Source organism: Martes martes (assembly GCF_963455335.1).
Source record: "Martes martes genome assembly, chromosome: 8".
NCBI classification, from domain to species: domain Eukaryota; kingdom Metazoa; phylum Chordata; class Mammalia; order Carnivora; family Mustelidae; genus Martes; species Martes martes.
Genome location: NC_137895.1, coordinates 80,928,146 through 80,946,154, shown reverse-complemented (window position 1 = coordinate 80,946,154; position 18,009 = coordinate 80,928,146). Strand labels below are relative to the sequence as shown.

The following is an 18,009-nucleotide window of genomic DNA, read 5'->3' as shown; positions in this document are numbered from 1 at the left end:
TTATGCCATTCATGAGGACAGCACTCTTAAGACCTGATTACCTCTCAAAGGCCCCGTCACCTGACACCACCCCACACGAATTTGGGGGGAGGACACATTCAGTCCATAACACCCATAATAGCAAGCATGCAACTCTCTATAGAGTACCACACCTCCTATATTTTAACTCAGTTCCTCAAACACTCTGAATTTAACAATTCTTTGATTCCATGGGGGTTTTGAATTCATTGATCCGTAAGTGGAGGCCTGTATCTTCCTCTCCCCTTCATCCATTTTACCTAACATCCCACACCCTCCCTTCTGGCAACATTGAGTTTATTTTCTATACTTAGAGTTCTGATTCTGCCTTTTGTTTATTCATTCTTAGATTCTATTTATATGTAGAGTCATATGGCATTTTTTTTAAAGATTTTTTATTTATTTATTTGACAGACAGCGATCACAAGTAGGCAGAGAGAGAGAGGAAGCAGGCTCCCCACTGAGCAGAGAGTCCAATGCGGAGCTCGATCCCAGGACCCTGAGATCATGACCTGAGCTGAAGGCAGAGGCTTTAACCCACTGAGCCACCCAGGTGCCCCTCATATGGTATTTTTCTTTCTCAGTCTGACCTATCTCCCTTAGTATAATACCCTCTGGGTCCATCCATATTGTCTCTAATGGCACAATCTTATCCTTTCTTATGGCTGTATACTATTCCATTGTGTATACATACATATATGTACCACATTTTCCTTATCTATTCATTTGCTGATGGATACTTAGGTTGCTTCCATATCCTGGTTATCGTAAATAATGCTGCAATAAACACAAGGGTGCATGTATCTTTTCAAATTAGTGTTTTCTTCTTCTTCTTTTTTTTTTTTTTGGTAAATACCCAGTAGTGGTCCAGTTTCATTTTTTACATGTAGCTTTCCAGTTTTCCCAGCATCATTTGTTGAAAACACTGTTTTTTTTCTCTATTGTATTTTTTGCTTCTTTTGTCATTAATTAATTAACCATGTAATCATGGGTTTATTTCTAGGGTCTCTATTCTGTTTTATTGATGGTCTGTGTCCATTTTTGTGCCAATACCATACTGTTTTTATTACTAAAGCTTTGTAGTATATCTTGAAATCTGGTATTGTGATACCTCCAGCTTTGTTCTTTTTTCTCAAAATTGCTTTGCCTATGCAGGGTCTTCTGTGGTTCGATATAAATTTTAGTATTATTTGTTCTAGTTTTGTGAAAGATGCTGTTTGTGTTTTGATAAGAATTGCAGTGACTGTAGATTGCTTTGGTTAATAAGGACATTTTGACAATAATAACTTTAATAATCCAAAAGCATGAACTATATCTCCATTTGTTTATATCATCTTCAATTTCTTTCATCAGTGTTTTATAGTTTTTGAAGTACAGGTATTTTACCCCATTGATTAACTTTACTCCTAGGTGTTTTAACCTTTTTGGCGCAATTGTAAATGGAGCTCTCTTTTTGTCACTTTGCGTAGTGTATTGAAACACTACTGGGGCCCGCAATCTGCAACCCTCGCTGAGAGTTGGAGCATCTCAGTCTGGCGACTTGGTGCGGCTCCCTGAGCTCAGGCGTGAGATGTCCTTCCACGCGGGACTTTGATGAGAGAAGTTTTGATGGCCAAGGCTGCAGAGAAAAGTGAAGAAAGGTAAAGAGTGAGGGTCGCCCCCAGGAAACGTCATCAGAACGCACCGGAAGCGGCCCGATACTGAAGCGTGTGATCCACCATGCATTTTCTCAGAAAGTGGCCAGAGTTTGATGCTAATTTTCTGGGAGCCCAGCAGGCGAAGGCCTCCACGAGGGTCTTCCTGAAGTGCAGCATGCCCCACATGAGCCAGCAAACCTGCGAGGACTAACTGCAACGCAAGACTGTGGTCTTGGAGTACTCCACTCACCAGAAGAGAAAAGAGAAGGAAAAAAAAAGTCCAAAGACCTTTCTTTCAGGCAGAGGAGGGAGCTGCACCTTTTTGACATTAAGCCAGAGCAGCAGAGATACGGTCTTCTCTCCCTCTATGAGAACTCTGAAAACAGTACCACCAGGACCTGTGCAGTGGTCTCAACCCAGACACGCAGCCACAGATGATTCAGGCCAAGCTCTTAAAGGCAGATCTTCATGGGGCTCTTGTTTCAGTCACAAAATCCGAATGCGCCTCCTATGTGGGTGTTACAGGAATCCTTCTACAGGAAACAAAGCACATTTTCAAAATCCTCACCAAAGACCGCCTGAAGGTTATCCCCAAGCTAAACTGTGCGTACACAATGGACATCGATAGCTTCATCTCCAACATCTATGGAAACAAATTCCAGCTTCTGTCAAGTTAGCGATCTGCCAAGAAATTCAAAGCAAAGGGAACAGTTGATCTGTGAGCTCTTTGCTGTGGAGACGATTGTTTGTGACCCCAAGGACTTGTGGGGCAACTTAGTGCCTCTCAGCCAAGAGATGGCCAGGCTGGTTCTGGTTCTAGACCACCCCTGACCCATTAACAACAGAGTTAAGAACAATTCATCATCCGGGAAGAAATGTGTGGTACTGAGCAAATAAGTCAGGGAATGGAGGGATGTATATGCTTCTAGGTTATGACGGGTACGTATTGCTCCCATGAGAGAAAAGCATTGTAGGATCAGCACAGGTGGACCTGACTGGTGGAATTATTAGGTTCTTATCTCTTTTTCATCCTTTTCTGTGTCTCCTGAGTGTTCTGTAATGAATCCATTGTTTATGTAATAAAAAAACACACATGTAGGCACACACACACAAAAACCCTTCTAATTTCTGAGTGTCAATTTTGTATCCTGCTACTTAATTTATTATTTCTAGTAGTTTTTTGGTGAAGTTTCAGGATTTTTTAATGTATAGTATCATGCTATCTGTAGAAAGCAGCAGTTTAACTTTTTATCAGTATGGATATATGTTACTTCTTTTTCTTGTCTAACTGTTATAGCTAGAACTTCCAGTATTTTGTTGAATACAAGTGGTGGGAGTGGACATCATTGTCTTGTCCTTGACCTTAGGGGAAAAGCTCTCAGTTTTTCACTACTGAGTTTGATGTTAGCTGTGGACTTTTTGTATATGACTTTATTATGTCAAAGAATGTTCCCTCTAACCCCACTTTGTTGAGAGTTTTTATCATGACTGGATGTTGTATGTTGTTAAATGGGTTTTCTGCATCTATTGTAATTATCATATGATTCTTATTGTTTTGTTGATGTAATATATGACATTGATTTGCGAATATTGAACCATTCTTGCATCCCTGGAATAAATCCCACCTGGTTGCGGTGAATGATCTTTTTAATATTTTGTTGTATGTACTTTGCTAATATTTGAGGATTTTTGTATCTATGTTCATGAGATATTGGCCTATAGTTCTCTTTTTTGTTGTTGTGTATTTGCAGAAGGTGCTACTTTAGGTAACTATCTTTTGACCCCACCACAATGTCCCTCACTCTATGAAAGCTGAGGATTAAGGTCCAGAGTGGAGAATAGCTGCAGAGTGACCTGGACTGTCTGTCATCCATCCAACCCCCATCAGTGAGTTACCCTGAATAAAACTCTGTATCAATGGTATGAGAGTGGCTTTCTTCATTTTTTGGCCTTAAAGTACCTTTTCAGTCTGGAGGATACTTTATTGTCCCTTAGCCTCCTAACATTTTCCCGCTGAAAAATCTGCTAACCAGCTTATGTCTGTTCTCATAGTCTTTGCCATTCTGCCTGTTGAAAGATTAATTGTCCATTTCCCTATATAAAGCCGACTAAACTGGTTGTACATGGACCCACGTAACCCAATTGTGCAGATGAAGATTTTCTCACCTACTCTGGGACTTACCTCCTAACAATTATCCCTTCTTTCTCCTGAAATATCACATTTTCCTTTACAATAGATTATTATTCAGTCTATGAGCATGTTATAATAGCGTCTTTAGAAAACAAAAACCCTCACACAACCCTGTTCAGATACTATTCTATTACTCTGCTCACCTTTATAGTAAAACTCCTCAAGAGATTTCCTTAAATGCACTGTTGCTCTCTCTTTGTCTTCTATATTCTTTTGAACCCATTCCAATAAGGCTTTCATTTTCATGACTGGACTAAAATAATAATTGTTAATATTCCCATGAATCTGAATTTTGCCCAATCTAATAATCCATTTTATTTAAAAAATGTATTTACTATTTAAAAATTAAAGAAAAAAATTAGGCAGGAGGGTTTGGTCTGGAAGAGCAGGATGGTACTGGCACAAAACCAGACACATAGATCAAAGGAATAGAAACAGAGAACCCAGAAATGGACTCTCAACTCTATGGTCAACTAATATTGGACAAAGCAGGAAAGACAATCCAAAGGAAAAAAGATAGTCTCTTCAACAAATGGTGTTGGGAAAATTGGACAGCCACGTGTAGAAGAATGAAACTGTGCCATTTCCTTATACCATACACCAAAATAGACTCAAAATGGATGAAAGACCTAAATGTGAGACAAGAATCCATCAAAATCCTAGAGAACACAGGCAACAACCTCTTTCTTCTTGGCTGTAGCAACATCTGATAAAGGCAAGGGAGACAAAGACAAAAATGAACTATTGTGACTTCATCAAGGTAGAAACCTTTTGCACAGCAAAGGAAACAGTTAACAAAACCAAAAGACAACTGACAGAGTAGAAGATATTTGCAAATGACATAGCAGATAAAAGGCTAGTATCCAAAATCTATAAAGAATTGATAAAACTCAACAACCAAAGAACAAATAATCCAATCAAGAAATGGGCAGAAGACATGGACAGACATTTCTCCAAAGAAGACATAGAAATGACCAACAGGCACATGAAAAAATGCTCAACCTCATCTGGCATCAGGGAAATAGAAATCAAAACCTCAATAAGATACCACCTCACACCAGTCAGAATGGCTAAAATTAACAAGTCAGGAAACAACACATTCGGCGAGGATGTTGATAAAGGGAAACCCTCCTACACTGCTGGTAGGAATGCAAGCTGGTGCAGCCACTCTGGAAAACAGTATGGAGGTTGCTCAGAAAGTTTAAGATAGAGCTACTGTATGCCCCAGCAACTGCACTACTGGGTATTTACCCCAAAGATACAAATGTAGTGACCCAAAGGGGCACCTGCACCCCAGTGTTTATAGCAGCAATGTCCACAAGAGCCAAACTATGGAAAGAGCCCAGATGTACATTGACAGATGAATGGATACAGAAGATGTTGTGTACAGACACACACACACACACACACACACACAGGATTACTACTCAGCCATCAAAAAAAAAAAAAAAGAAATCTTGCAATTTGCAATGATGTGGATGGGACTAGATGGTATTATGCTAAGCAAGATAAACCAATCAGAAAAAGACAACTATCATATGATCTCATTTACATGTGGAATTTAAGAAACAAAACAGAACCATAGGGAAAGAGAGGAAAAAAATAAAACAAGATGAAATCAGAGAGGGAGACAAACCATAAGAGACCCTTAATCATAGGAAACAAGCAGGGTTGCTGAAGGGGAGGTGGGTGGGGGATGGGGTAACTGGGTGACAGACCTTAAGGAGGGTATGTGACGTAATGAGCACTGGGTATTATATAAGACTGATGAATCACTGACCTCTACCTCAGAAACCAATAATTTATGCTAATTAATTGAATTAAATTTAAAAAATGAAAAGAATATTTATATGAAAAAAACCAGAAGAGCCTTGATACTCAATGTGATCAATGAACCATCAGGATCTGCATTACCTGGAATCATATTTAAAATGTAGACTCTCGGGCCCATGCCTGACCTTGAGAAAACTCTCTGAGCCTTAGTTCATTTATCTCAAAAACAGGTAGTAGTCAATTCTTGATCCTCATCTTATTCAACCTTACTGCAGCAGCTGACTAGTTGATTCTCCTTCCTTGTTGAATCACTTTCTTTTCTTGGCTCTAGGATGCCTCCTGCTCCTAGTTTTTCCACCAGCAAGTTTTTCTTAGTCTCTTGCTAAATCCTCTCCTACTTTGTGATCTCTAAAAATGTTTGAGTGACCATGGCATGCTTTTTGATTATTGTTCTAGCCAGTGTGAACACACAGGTTATAAATGTTTCCAAGATGTGATCCCTGCAGGTTCTTACTCATCACCTCTAGCTTCAGGCAGCTTTGTCTGCCTTTTCAAGTGTACAGATATTATATTTTGGGGGGTGGGCAATGACATGAAAAAAGGTTGGAAAACACTATCCTGAAATATCTCACTTAATTGTATGCTTTTCAATACCACTTATGTTGCTGATTTCCAAATTTATATATTGAGCTTTAACTCTCCCCTGAATTCCAAACTCCTGTACTGAATGCCCTAAGCAATATCCCTACCTGAATGTCTAATAGGCATCCCAAACTAATAATACCTTGAAGTGATTTCATAGCACCTCAGAGCACCTCACGGCACTCAGATAAAATTAAAAGTAGTAATCCTTGACTCCTAGTCCATCAGTAGATGTAGAAGCTAAATTCAAAGTAGTCCTCAAATATGACCATTTCTTATTGCCACTATTATCTCAATCCTAGTCCATGCCACTGTTATCCCTCATTTGGATAACTTCAGTTCTCTTTCAACTCCCTTACTTAGAGGCTAGAATTCTATCATATAAACCAAATCATGTAATTTTCCTGTTTTGACCTTCCATTGGCTGCATTTCACACTTAGAATAAAACTGGGAGTCCTCTGATGACCTATTAAGCTATAAATGACCAGGTTCTAGGCTATTTTCCCCAACATCATTTCCAATATCTCCAAGCTCTTCATGTTCCATCCACACTGGCCTCTACTATTCTTGAAAACCAAGCGTGCACTCACCTCTGGCCTTGTACTTGGTGATCCTCAGCTTCTAACCCTCTTTTGTAGATATTTTCATGCCTCATGCCCTCACCTCATTTAAATTTTTGCCGAAATATCACTACCTCCTTAGAAAGGTCTTTTTGAAAATCCCAGCCAAAATAAAATTACACTCTGTTCTCTCTCTCTCCTTTGTTATCTTTATAGCAGTTTATCTAACTACCAATAGAACTTGTGTTTATTGTTCGTTTGTTTCCTCTCTACCCTGGGGAAAGAAAGTTCTACGAGGAAAGGGAAGCACTAGTTTTGTTTACTCCTGAGTCCTTAAAACCTAGAGCAATACCAGGCATACAGATGCTCAGTAAATACTCATTTAATTAATTCTGAATAAAGAAATGTTGGAAAGGTATATGATACATTGGCATGGTGGTGTGGTTGAAGAAAACAGAGATAAGTAAGAAATATCGCTGGGATGCTCTCACAATAATTCAGGTCAGAGATACAAATCAGTGCTAAAAAATGTCTTGGGAATATTTTTTTTACAAGAAGGATATATACACACACACATAGAGAGAGAAAGAAGCAATGTATATATATGTACATTGTGTATATATATGTATACATATATATGTATGCACACACACACACACACATATATATATATAAATTTTTTTTGTTGGAAGGAAAATCCAAGAAGAGTCATTTTAATGGCCTCTTGTGAGTATAAAATATATCTTTAAAAAGTTTAAAGTTCAATGACTCTCCTAGATCACTAATTCATTCTTCTACCTCATTTACCCTGGCTGTTAGAGTATCCAGTTTAGACTGCATCTCATTCATAGCATTTTTAAGTTCATCCTGATTAGATATCATTTCTGCCCTTAGAGATTCTATATTGTCACTAATGCTTTTCTCAAGCCTAGCTATTGACTTCATAATTGCTACCCTGAAGTCTGTCTCTGACATCTTGCTTCTATCCATATCCAAGCACTGGGTTATATGCAACTAATGTTGCATATAATGTTATATGCAACTAATGATTCATTGAACACTATATCAAAAACTAATGATATACTATATGTTGGACAACTGAACAGAATAAAAAAAATAAAGTCAATAGTTCACATTAAAAAAATAAAGTTCAATAAATCATTATTAAATGGCATTCAGATTGTTAACTGATCATTTTATTCAGCATATATTTATTGCTACCTATAATGTGGCACATGCAGAGAGTGATATAAGCTCCTTCTTTGAGAAAGAAAAAAATACAAAAGCAGAAATATTCATCTTCCTTTAAGAACCAAATCAACTTTAAGTAAGACAATGAGAAAAAAAAAGTAAGACAATGAAAATAATTACTTGAACTAAACAGTATTTGTTTAATTCAGATTATCTTTTTATAAAATGTCTCTGTGTTAAGGAGGTTAAATTCGGTTAGCTAACGAAATTTGACTGGTCTGTGCTTTCTTTTTTTTTTTTTTTTAAAGATTTTATTTATTTATTTGACAGACAGAGATCACAAGTAGGCAGAAAGAGAGGAGGAAGCAGGCTCCCTGCTGAGCAGAGAGCCTGATTCGGGGCTCAATCCCAGGACCCCAGGATCACAACCTGAGCTGAAGACAGAGGCCCTAACCCACTGAGCCACCCAGGTATCCCTGGTCTGTTCTTTCTTATAAGCAACATACTTCTTTAAGTTTCCTGCCACTGAAAAGAAAAGGGGACTTATTTTATTAGATGGTAGTATCATTATTACAGCTTGTCTTTGATGAAATGTGTTTCTTATTTCTTTATGAATATCAAGATTTGAGAAACATGAATAGTAATAAAAAGTGGTAACAATAGCTAGTGTAACAGTAATAGTTTGTTATGTTTATGACTTATTGGTTCAGAAACAATGAAATTTAACATACATTACTTAAAAAATTTAAACAGTTATCTTCCTGCCTACAATTAAGCTTTTTATCTTCCACACTCTGAAAGTTTTGCAATTCAATATATTTGGGACATCAATTTGATTTCCTGATACAGCTCTTTGTAGAAAATTTATATTAAATAAAAAATGTGGTTATCAGTTTTAAAACATAAAACACAATCCTAAGCTTTGTTTATTTTCTTCTGCAACACAAGCAATGTACTAACTGTTAGGAATGAACAGAACAACTGACTGACTCAATCTCATGTACACAAAGCTTATTCAGGTGGAGAGGACAGCCATTAAATTAAAAAGAAATTATTTAATTATACTTAAAGAAAATCCTCAGAGTACTCTGAAAGTAAGTAATATGGGAGTATAACCTTGACTGGCTATGAGACTAGGGCATTCAGAGAAAGTTTTCTGAGGAAGAGACATTCAAGCTGAGACCAAAAAGACAAGTGGGCATTTTCTAAGTGAGGCTTAGACAGAGAAGAGGCTTTCTGGCAGAAGGAATAATATGTGCAAAGGCTCAGAGTTGGGAAGGAACATGATACTCTTGAGGAACACACAAAGAGCAGTAAGTTGGGGAAAGCGACTGAGATAAAACTGGCAAATTGTCATGGGTCAGATTAACTTGGGCCTTGAAGAACATGTTAATGATCTTAGATCCTATTCTATTCTTAGAAAAGAAAAATAAAACCACTGAAGAGTTTTAAGCTGGGGATTTCTAGGACTAGACTTATATTCCATGAAAAGATTATTTTGACTCTTGGTAGAAAATAAAGTATTTCCACTTTTGGTGATATGGGAAAACCAAATACAGGCACACCTCACTTAGTTGTGCTTCATTATACTGTACTTAATAGATATTCCTTTTTTTTTTTTACAAGTTGAAAGTTCAAGACTTCAGTGGAGGAATAACTGCTGAGGTGGTAGAAATGGTAAAGATTCTTGAATTAGAAGTGGAGCCTGAAGATGTCACTGAAATTCCTGCAATCATGACAAAACTTTAGTGGATGAGTAATTGCTTTTTATAGATGTGTAAAGAAAGTGGTTTCCAAATTTGAAAGAACTTCACTGTGGATAAAATGTTATTAAGCAGCATTACATGCTACAGAGATATTGTTCATGAAAGGAAGAGTCAATTGACATAGCAAACTTCAAGGTTGTCTTATTTTAAGAAACTGCCACAGTCACCCCAACCTTCAGCAACCACCACTTTGATTAGTCAGCAACCATTGACACTGAGGTAAGACCCTTCACCAGAAAGAAGATGATTCACTAAAAGCTCAGATGATGGTTAGCATTTTTAGCAATAAAATGTTTTCAAATTAAGACATGGACATTTTTGAGACATAATATTATTGAACACATAATAGACACAGTATAGTGTAAACATAACTTTCATATGCACTGGGAAACCAAAAATTCATTTGACTCACTTTATTGTAACATTCACTTTTTTGTGTTATCTGGAACTAAAGCCACAATACATCTGAGATACACCTGTAAAATAAAAACAAAACCTACAAAATAATCAAAAATTACAGCATAAAATATGGCATTTTTCTTTTAAAATATATAGCTTGGGTTTCAGTTTGAATTCTTCAATATGCATCTTCCCAAGACCTCATCTTGACAGGGCTGGAAAAACTGGCAGAAGTAGCCACAAAGTATCTCTAAAGTGACACACATGAAAGTCAGATAACAGTGGATTTCTATAAGACACAATTGCATTAAAAATTACTTCATGGTATGCTTGGGTGGCTCAGGTGGTTAAGCATCCCACTCTTGATTTTGGCTCAGGCCATGATCTCACGAGATCAAGCCCCACATTGGTTAAGATTCTCTTTCTCCCTCTCCCTCTGCCTCCCCCCATGCTTGCATGCTCTCTCTCTATCTCTGCCTCTAAATAAAAAATGACTTCACAACCCAAAATTGCAATACATAACAAAACAATATAAAAGCAAATTTCATGTGATAAAAAAATAACAGGTATAGGTCTTTATGATCTTCAGATAACAAATTATTGATAGAACTAACAAAATATGCTTAAATTGCTTAGAAATATTAAAAATTAAATAATTAAAATATGAGAAAAGATCAATATCTTATTAAAAATGGCCAGGAAAATTTGAAGAGAGAACTAGTAAAACATCTAAAATTAAACCTGAAAGTATAATAATTTAAATTAAAAATTCACTAGCTAATATTAAATAGCAAATTCAACAGCTGAAGGGAGAAATAGTGTCTGGAATGTAGAGATAAATTATTTACCTAATTACCTAATCAACTGAAGTGATGAAAAGATTTTAAAAATTGCATAAGAGAAAATAGGGCCGAAAATTGGTAGAATTGGTCTAACAGGATTTTAGGAGAGCCTAGAAAATGGATGAAAGAGAAGTAATATTTAAAAAGATAATAGCTGACAATTTTCTAGAATTGATCAAGTATAGAAATCATCATATTCAGAAAGCACTTTAAGTTCAGAGGAAGATTTTTTTTAAAAAGGAAGAAGAATAATCACTAGATTTATCTTAATGAAACTGAGACAGCCAAAAAAGAAAAACAGCCAAGAAAGAAAAGACAGATTACCTACAAAGGAATGGCAGACTGACAGCAGACTTTCTACCAACACCAACAGAATCCAAATAACATCTCCAAAAGTCCATAGAAAACCACTGTAAATCTAAAACTTATAAACAGCTAAACCATCATTCAAGAATGACAGAAAACTGAAGACGTTTTCAGTAAGAATTGCCACTCACTGAAAAAAGGAGGTACTTCATAAAAATGGACTATATACATAGGAAAAATACCAATGACGCTCCAGAAGGAAAAGTAACAATTTATAATTGGGTGACTATGTATAAATAATCAATCATCATATTAAGAGTATAAAACAAGATGAAACTTACCTCACAAAAACATGTAAATTAGTCGAGTGGTATTTAGAATTAAGTTGTTTGGGACAGCAGTAGAGATATTCATTAAATTTAGCCTAATGTTAAAACATTGAGATTTACCATTAGTGGAACAGTAATGGAGTACATTTTGTCTTTTGACCCAGTAGGCAGGGAAAAAGGAATAAACAAAATGTTTTCAATTCAATAACAATCAAGAAATTAAGAAAGAGAAAGCATAATAAAGGAAAGGTAAGTAGACAGCACAAAATAAAATGGCCAAAATTGAAAATATCAGCTTAACACTGAATATAAATGAGTTAAATTCATTAATTAGAAGACAGAGGTTTCAGAATAGACTTAAAATCCAGCCATACCTAAAACCCATCAGAAATATAAAAACATAAAACATTTAAAATTAAAAGAATGTAAAAATACAGCAGGAAAGTAATAATAAAAACTATCCTGCCATAACTATATTAATACTAGGCAAAACAGACTTTAAAGATGAAACATTATGAGAAAGAAGATACAAATTACACATGAATATATGAAATACAAAAAAAAGAAGTAACTACATAGCAGAAGATTTTAATAAATTTCAGTAATTGAAAATCCAAATAGATGAACAATTTCCAAGGCTAAAAGATTTATATAACAGCTTAATGAAATGAACACATATAGAACCTTGCAAATAAAAACAGAGATTACACACACATGCGCACATGCGTGCACATGCACGTGCACGCGTGTGTGCATACACGCACACACACACTTTCTTTTGGCCAACCAGGGAAGAACATGCCCATGGCTAACACTTCATAGTTCATTGAATTAACTTTATGGTAAGGTAAAACAATCAATATCTTAGCTAAAATAAAAGGCAGCCTGTGGATTGCTGGGAAGATGGTGGAGCAGGAGGACCCTAAGCTCAGCTTGTCCCAAGGATACAACTAGATAACATTCAGATCGATGTAAATAACACAGAAAATGACCTGAAGACTGGCAGAATAAACCTCATTGTTAGAGAGAAGACCACATCAAAGATGGCAGAAATGACAGAAAAATGGTGGGGGCTAAATGGACCATGGGGCTATCAGTGGGAGGGAGGGACTTTTGGATGTGGAGAAGGGAGAGAAACAGACTATCACACTGGGAAGCCCACACAGGGAAGACACATCCCCATAACATTTGGCTTTGAAAACCAGAAGGGCCAAATTCCACGAGTTCCTACAACAGTGGGACTTAAGGCCTATAATTTTATTTATATATATATATATAAATAAATATAAATATTTATATATTATATATATAAATATATAAAATATATTTTATATATTTATATATTTATATATATAAATATATAATATATAATAAATATATATTTATAATAAATATATTTATTATAAATATATATTTATATTTATTTATGTTTATATATAAATATATATTTTTTATATATAATATATATATTTATATATATAATTATATATATAATTTTAATTTTAAAAAATCAGCATGTTTGGATCTCAGCAGGAGGGCAAGAGGAAACTGAGTCCCCACCATTAAAATGATAGCACAAATAATAGCCCCTGGAGATATAGCACAAAAGTAGCAGTTTGAAAAAGAACTAAAGGCACAAGGAGGGAGAGTTCTTTAATAATCTCAGAATGTGTCCTGGAGGAACAGAGATCTCTGGGAGAATTCTCCTGAAACAAAGGAGCTAGTAGGTGCCATTTCCCTCTCCCATCCCTCAGTCTAAACAAATGGTCACCTGTGGCAATTAGCATAGTGCATACATTCACCACCTAACTTGCTTACCCCGTGCTCCATCTGGCTTTGGCAGATCTGTCTCCTTTAGCCAGGCCTGCCTCAGTCTTGGTGCTGTGGGTCCCCTCCCCACAGAAGACCAGCACAAACTGTGCCAACAGTGTCTTGTGACCAGCACACTTGGTGGAAACTTGGTCCTGGCATTGGCAGGGGTAGATCCCCTCTCATGTTGGACCAGCACACAAACCTTGCTAAAACTATGCACCCCAACCTTGTGTTCTTTGCAGATCTGCATCCTCCAATACAGTCTTGCCCAGAGCCCATTCAAACCCGGGCCACAAGCCTGGCAGTATGCAAGCATCCTTGACAGTCACTCCAAAGTGACTCCTATCCTAAGGAGAAGGAAAGACAACCACACACACCAGTCAGACTGTGGCCCCAGCAGTGTACTGGGAACACACAGTTGGTCTGATTATAGGCCGTGCCCACCAATGAAAGTTTTTCAGAGGACAACACAGGGAAAGCACCTCGTAGTTTTGGGCTGCCGCATCTCTGGCAAATGCCTGGTCTGACTCAGCTTAAGCCCAAGGTGGCCCCAGACTGGTCTACTAACACTACAGGGAACAAGCAATGCCCAGATCAGGATAAGAGAGCCATTACAGATGACTGGACTAAAGGAAAAAGTGGATTAGCTACAAAAGCTGTGCGCACAAACACACACAGGAGATACCCCTAAGTGTTGGCTTCTAATAGATAGAAGACACTCCATTGCAAGGCCACTACAGGACCTCTTCTTCACAAGGCCACTACTTTCAAGAGCAGAAGTGGCTGACTTTCATAACACACACCAAGAGACAAAGAGAGTTAGACAAAATGAGGAGACAGAGGACTGTGTCCCAAATGAAAGAATAGGATAAAACCACAGCAAGAGACCTAAGTGAAACAAAGATAAGTAATATGCCTGATATGATAGAGAATTTAAGTAATGATCGTAAATACACTCCCTGGGGTTGAAAAAAAGTGGAGGATATCAGTGAGACCCTTAACAAAGAGATAAAAAAGAATCTGTCAGAGAGGGAGAATATAATAAATGAAATTAAAAGCATACCAGATGGAATAAATAGCAGACTAGAGGCAGCAGAAGAATGCACCAGCAAACAGGAAGACAAAGTAATAGAAAGTGATCAAGCCGAGCAGGAGAGAGGAAAAAAAATATGCAAAATGAGAACAGACTTAGGGAACCCAGCAATTCCATCAAGTATAATAACATTTGCATTATAAGGATCCTGGAAGGAGGAAAAGAGGGAAAGGGGACAGAAAATCTATTGGAAAAAATAACAGCTGAAAACTCCCCAAATCTGGGGAAGGAATCAGAAATTCAGATCCAGAAGGCACAAAGAGTCCCCAACAAAATCAACCCAAGGAGGTCCAAACCAAGACACAGTAATTAACTGGCAAAATGTACTGATAAAGATTGAATTTTAAAAGCAACAAAAGAAAACAGTTACATAAGGGGAGACCCCCATAAGATACCTAGGAATAAACCTAATCAATAAAGTAAAAGATATGTATTCTGAAAACTAGAGAACACTTATGAAAGAAACTGGAGACAAAGAAATGGAAAAAATTTCTATGCCATTGGATTAGAAAAAGAAATACTGTTAAAGTGTCTACACTACCCAAAGCAATCTACACACTTAAAGCAATCCCTATCAAAATACCACCAGGGACAGTTGTGTGGCTCAGTGGGTTGAGCCTCTGCCTTCGGCTCAGGTCATGATCCCAGGGTTCTGGGATTGAGCCCCACATTGGGTTCTCTGCTCAGCAGGGAGCCTGCTTCCGCTCTGCTTCTCTGCCTACTTGTGACCTCTCTCTCTCTCACTGTCAAATAAATAAGTACAAACTTTAAAAAAAAAATACCACCAGCTTTTTCACAGAGCTAGAATAAACAATCCTACAATTTGTGTGGAACCACAAAAGACCCTGAATAGCCAAAACAATCTTGAAAAAGAAAAACAAAGCTGGAGACATCACAATTCCAGATGTCAAGCTATATTACAAAGCTGTAATCAACAAGAAAGTATGGTACTGGCACAAAAATGGACATATGATTGAATGGAATAGAACAGAAAACCCAGAAATGGACCTATAACTTAATGGACAACTAATCCTTGACAAAGCAGGAAAGAATATCCAATGGAAAAAAGACAGTCTCTTCAACAATTGGTAGTGGGAAAACAGGACAGTAACATACAGAAGAATGAAACTGGACTACTTTCTTAAACCATATGCAAAAATAAATTTAAAATGGATGAAAGAACTAAATGTGAAACAGGAACCCACCAAAATGCTAGAGAAGAAAACAGGCAACAACCTCTTTCACCTTGGGCGTAACAACTTCTTTCTACACACCACCAAAGGCAAAGGAAACAAAAGCAAAAATGAACTATTGGGACTTCCAAGATAAAAACTTCTGCACATCAGAGGAAACAATCAAGAAAACTAAAAGGCAGTCTACAAAATGGGAGAAGGTATTTGTAAATGATATATCTGATAAAGAGTTAGTATCCAAAATCTATAAAGAACTTATCAAACTGAACACCCCAAAACCAAAGAATCCAGTTAAGAAATGGGCAGAAGAAATGAATAGACATTTTTCCAAAGAAGACAACCAGATTCCCAAAGACACATGAAAAGATGCTCAACATTAGTCATCATCAGGGAAATACAAATCAAAACCACCTCAGACCCATCAGAATGTCTAATATTAATAACACAGGAAGAAACAGATGTTGGTGGGGATGTGAAGAAATGGGATCCCTCTTACACTGTTGGTGGGAATGCAAGCTGGTTTAGCCACTCTGGAAAACAATATGGAGGTTCCTCAAAAAGTTAAAAACAGAGTTACCCCATGACCCAGCAACTACACTACTAGGTATTTACTCAAAGTATACAAAAATACTGATTCAAAAGGACAAAGGCACCCCAATGTTTATAGAAGCATGATTAACAATAGCCAAATTATGGAAAAAGCCCAAATGTCCATCAATTGACAAATGGACAAACATGGAATATTACACAACAACAAAAGAATGAAATCTTGCCATTTGCAATGATATGGATGGAGTTAGAATGTATTACGTTAAGCGAAGTAAGTCAGAGAAACACAAAAACCATAAGATTTCATTCATGTGGACTTTAAGAAAGAAAACAGAAGAACATGGGGAAGGGAAAAAAGAGAGGGAAGCAAACTATAAGAGACTCTTAACTACCGAGAACAAACTGAGGGTTGATAGAGAGAGGGTGAGCAGGGGGTGGGCTAAATGAGTGATGGGCATTAAGGAGGGCACTAGTTTGTCAAATACTGGGTGTGGTATGTACGTGATGAATCACTAAATTCCACTCCTGAAATCAATATTACACCATACATTAACTAATTAGAATTTATATAAAAATTTGAAACACACACCAAAAAAACCCATAAAAATAACAAGAGACTCATTTCAGACCTAAGACACCTACAGATTAAAAGTGAGGGGATGGAGATATATCTGTCTTGCAAATGGATGGGAACATAAAGCTGGGGTGGCAACACTTGTATCTGACAAAATGGACCTTATAAAAAAGACTGTAGCAAGAGACAAAGAAGGATACTATATAATCACAAAGGGGGACAATCAACATGAAGATATAACAATTATAAATATTTATGCACCCAACATGGGAGCATCCAAATGCATAAAACAGTTAATAACAAACATTAAGGAACAAATTGATCATACAATAATGGTCAGGGACTTTAATGCCCTACTTACATCAATAGACAGATCATCCAAACAGAAAATTGATAAGGAATCGGTGGCTTTGAATGACACATTGGACCAATGCATCTAACAGATAAATTCAGAACATTCCAACCTAAAACAGAATATATTCTTTTCTAGTGCACATAGAACATTCTCCAGAACGGATCATGAGTTAAGTCACAAAACAGGTTTCAACAAATTAAAAAAAACTGAAACCACACCATGCATCTTTTCTGAACACTATGAAACTAGAAGTCAATCACAAAAAAAAATCTGGAAAGAACACAAATACATGGAGGTGAAATAATATGCTACTAAATAATGTATGCGTCTACCAAGAAATCAAAGAGGAAAGCAAAAAATACATGGAGACAGGTGAAAATGAAAACACACTTGTCTAAGATCTTTGGGATACAGCAGAAGTGGTTCTAAGAGGGATGTTTATAGGAATACAGGCCTACTTCAAGAAGCAAGAAAAATCTCAAACAACCTAACTTGACACCTAAAGGAGCTAGAAAAAGACCAACAAACAAAATACAAAGCCTGTAGATGGAAGGAAATAATAAGGATTAGAGCAGAAATAAATGCTATAGAAACTAAAAAAAAAAAAAAAAAAAAGAGGAAGAAGAAGAAGAAGAAAAAAAAAACCCAACAGTACAGATCAATGAAACCAGGAGCTGGTTCTTTGACAAGATCAACAAAACTGATAAAACTTCATACAGACTCCTCAAAAAGAAGAAAAAAAGAGAGAGAGAGAGAGAGAGGGAGAGAACTCAGATAA

General features: G+C 36.8%; 1 pseudogene across 1 annotated transcript; it reads left to right on the top strand.

The window, feature by feature from the left end:
• The first annotated feature begins 1,626 nt into the window (after nt 1-1,626).
• On the top strand, nt 1,627-2,377 carry LOC308347093 (ribonuclease P protein subunit p29-like; annotated as a pseudogene). Its single transcript has one exon. The product of its transcript is annotated as a ribonuclease P protein subunit p29-like (transcript).
• Nucleotides 2,378-18,009: the final 15,632 nt, after the last annotated feature.